Here is a 4,322-nt window from a genome sequence, read left to right as displayed (position 1 = left end):
CCGGAAAAAAAAAGAAGCTTTCTATATGTGCAGGAACGTGGCTTGAGTGAGCGCAGGGGTTGTCAGACTCCAGGGTAGTGGATTGCATGGCTCATTTAATGCAGGAGTTCGAACTAGGAGATTGAACGGTCCCTTCTGGGTTTCAGCTCCACGAATGTGCGTCCAAACAGGCAGCAAAGAGCAGACACACTTGGCAAAGGCCTTTTATTCTGTGATATTTTACGCTTTGAGTCATACGATGAAATAACACCGCACCGTGTGAAGGATGAAGATGGATGGTCTTTCTAGAAACAGTTGTGCCCCTTAAAAAAGCAGAGGCATCTCAGCCAGCTGAGCTGTCGGCCAAGAGGCGCTTGTCTCTGCCAAGAAATGCCTCTGCCAAGGCACTGCACATACCCTTCGGCATCATGCGCAGCATTGGCTACAGCATCACCCTGCCACTGAAACCACCCCTGCGGTCATCTACAAAGTGATTGTACCTGCTTAACCCATGGTAAAGGATCTGTGGTCTACTCAACCTGGGGGCTTCAGCCCGGTGATCTGACTGGCTTCACTGGGAACAGTTGATGGGGAGATTAGCCAGTGCATCTGAATCGCTGCTGGTAGGTTCGTTTCATTGACACCCCTCTAGGATCTCATTACCCATTGTTCTTGTGTCTCTGTGGCCCACTGATGCTTTGTTTCATGTACCTGTAAAAGCATCATGTGTCACTGCAAACCTTGGGGGGTCCTGTAACCAAAAGGTCTCTAGGGGCTTTTCTGGAAAGGCTGTAGTCTCTTAGTGCTACAGATATGCAACTTCTGGGCTGGTCTCTCGCTAGTTTGGCATCCTGCTCCTGAATCCTAGTTTCCCAGTAGCAAAAGATGATGAATTTTCAAGTCAAGCTTCATGTGCAGCATCCGTCTTGCTTGCATGTAGATCTGAACCTCCACATACAGTGATTGCACGTGTCATGAGGAATAATGGTGTACCAGTGGGACCTGGGCTTCTGCAAGCAAGCTACTGGAGAGGCATCTCAGTGATGCACAGCAGGCCAGACTTGGCTGAGATGTCTCCTTGTTGCACCAGTCAGGGGCTAGCTCCTGCTGTGCCAGGCCCCGGAGAAACGCAGCACAAACTGCCTTGGTGTTTTAGTGATTTCACCGAGTGCAATGGAGACACGTCACACCACAGCCGGCATGAGACCTGGTTATCAGCCCTGTGCAGGTTATGTTCATAGCGAGTCTGAGCCCAGCTCCCCTGAGCTTGGAGTCCCTTCTCTGTGGGACTGTGGAGGCAATGCCTGCACTTGCCCATGCCCAGATGCAGTATTCGCAGGACTGTTGGAGGTTGGGAAATGCATGAAGCAGTTTGCAAGCCTGTCGCCTCACTCCCCACTCAGCTGCATTTATATTGTCATCTCCTGCTAATTGCATCGCATCTGTCAGCTGTCCATGGACAGGAACAGGTTGTAAACAAGTTGTCAAGGTAAAATGGGACAGCTTGTTACAACCCACAGCAACACTGGCCCTCCCTCCCAACCATTTTGACTAACAAAACACTGATTTGCACAGAAGCAGTAATCCTTTCCTCAGGTTTAGTGCTTGTTCCATCTACAGGTGATGGATGATGTGTTCAGATGCCAGTGTTTCATTTTTTTAAACATGCCTTCAGATGGAAAGTCAATACTGGGCTTCAGCTCTGGCCCTTCCTATTGCTTCTGTGCAGAGCTTTGTCCCCACTGTCATGTGAACATGTTTCCATCTTGCACTTGTGTGAGCCAGGGCAGAAAGCATCCCGACGATAGCAAACCATGTGCACATCCCGATTGACCATCACGACAGTGTGCACCTCTCCCTGGAGTCGAGTCTCTCTGTTTCTTTTGAAACTGCTTCATCTTTTCTTTTTTCTGGGATCCATTTACAGAGGCAAAGACAAGACGGTAGTAGCATAAAGCAGTGGTGGTAGGCGACCAGGGGAGATCCAGGCGCGGGTGCAGCAGTATCTGGGGACTTTTTCATTTTAATTCCCTGAAGCAAATGAAGATCCCTTCTCTCCGTTTCCCTCCTTGCTGAGTGGGACCTCCTCTCTCCTTCCCTCCTCTCTCTCCCACCCACTACTGCTGTTATTTCTCGATGCCCTGGGCAGTGGGGAAGAGGGAAGCCGGAGAGCCACTTCAGCCAGGCTCTGCGTGGAGCTGGGCTCAGCCAGGGACAGCAGCACCGGTCTCCCTGGTGTTCCCTGTTAGCCTGGGAGCAGGTACAGGGGAAGGAAATGCCCCCCTGTTGTCACTGCTGCCTCTAGCCAAACCTGGCTCCACATGCAGCCTGGCTGGAGCAGGGCAAGAGCCACTCTGGAGCCTCCTATTTGTTTTTTTTTCCCCCGATAAAGCAGAGTTAATGTCTAAAACTTTGTGCTAGAGAAGCAGAGCCAGTGGGGGGATGGACGCTGATGGCATGGCAGCCAAACGCGGGACCCTGCATCTGATGGGAAGCTCCCAGGGCATGGCCGCCTCCTCCGTGAAAACCGCACTGCAGGCCCAGAGAGCCTCAGCGCTCGTGCTCTTCCCAATGACCCTTTCACAGGGAAAAACAAAGTGGGGTTTATGTGGCTTCCCACGGGCTGCAGCAGTTCTGCAGGAATCGCCTGCAGCTGGAGGAAGGAGAAATGGCCCGCGCGGGGAGATGCAGCTCGCTACCTGAGATCGCATGCGTATGGCAGTCCAGTGGGGAGGCCCCTAGGTAAAGACACCCAAGAAACTCTAATAGTCGCTCCACTTGGGGGGGACGATGTTTCCAGGTCCTGGGGTCACGGACTCAGAGCTGCAACAGACATTTGGGAGAAAATGAAAGGGACATAATTGTCAGTGTTGTGTGGTGTGAGCATAATACAAAACCCACTCTTTTTACGTGCATATTATAATCGCTGGTTTTCAGATGTGAGAGCTTGGGATTTCCTTGCCATTACCTTATTAAAGAAAATTGCACCTTTTGGCTATTTCTTCCGCTCACAAAGGCATGAAGCTCTATCTTCTTTCTTCTTTGATGCATTTTCCATAAGCTATTAGCCCAAGCTGCAATATTAAGGACTGACCGTGATTTGCTAATGACAAGTACAGTAGTAAATGAGACGAACCAGGAATATTTTAGCGAGCGTGCAGACTTACCAAAATGCCAGGATGCATGTATTTCCATTAAGTGTGGCTATTTTAGATGCACACAGAACAGGTTCCTTTATAAATCCAGCGCGCTTTCCTTGCAAGATAAACATTTCCATGTTGTATTTCAGAGTGGGCGAAAATATTTTAAACAGCTCTTTGTGCAGAGTCACGTTATTAGTGACTTATGTATCATTCATGAGAAGCCTGCTGTGATAATGTATTCTACATACATATTATATTTTATCTGAATCTTGGTAATGAAACGGAGAGAGACCTTTAGGAAGATCCATTATTTAGTAGCAAGAGTGAGGAAGAAAAGAAAGTAAATTTGCTTTGCCACATCAATGGAAGGCCCCACTCCTGTGTTCAGACAGACAGCACAAATAAAATCTACCCATCGGGGCGGATCCAAGGGATGCCTTTGATCCCTGCTCCACCCCAAGCTTAAAACCATCTGCCTGGCAGTGACTGCAGCATTTCTAATCATTTTGTTGACTTTGTGGCTTATCGTCACCTACCTGATCCCTTCTAAATTCTTTGTTCCACAGGTGTTAACGACTCTCTTATTTTGAATGGTCTTGATGGTCCACCCATCCAGCTCACCTTGTTTCTGCCATGCTGCTCTCCATTGGCTGCTCCTGGTCACAAAGCTCCTATTTCACAGCCCAGCATTTGAACTTGTTCCAGTGAAGTCCTATGTGTTTTTGCTTCAATACGGCCCTAGGCCCTGCGCATACTGGCAAAGCTTCTAGTTTATTTTTAATTGGAGAAAAGTACATGTTGTTGTATGTGTGGTGCTGCACCTCATGCGCTGTTACTCCCCTTTGCAAAATTCTAGATCCGTCTATGGCACCTGTAGACACAAGTCTGGCTTCGTGCAAGATGCCCATGTAGGTGTGCAGACATCAGAGGTAGGGGGGAGCATCAGCTTTTGCACGCATGTGGGAACTGGGGGGGCCAAGCAATGCTTTGGGGGCTGGGAGGGGTTTTTGAAAGCAAGGCTTAGCTTCGTAGCACGGTGTGTGGTGAGGCTGGGTGCCTGTGAGAGCTGGGCCCACCGAGGTGATTTTCCAAGGCTGCAAAAGAGTTTGGGCTGTTTAGTAATGAGCCCTGAGGGGAGCGGGGAGCAGGGAGCGTTCTCCTTGGGGGCTGTCTCCGTGCACTTTCCTGCAGGGCGAAGGA

Source organism: Gavialis gangeticus, unplaced genomic scaffold (genome assembly GCF_001723915.1).
Source record: "Gavialis gangeticus isolate Ggan-Ray unplaced genomic scaffold, GavGan_comp1, whole genome shotgun sequence".
Classification (NCBI taxonomy): domain Eukaryota; kingdom Metazoa; phylum Chordata; order Crocodylia; family Gavialidae; genus Gavialis; species Gavialis gangeticus.
Note: the sequence above shows the minus strand (reverse complement) of the source record.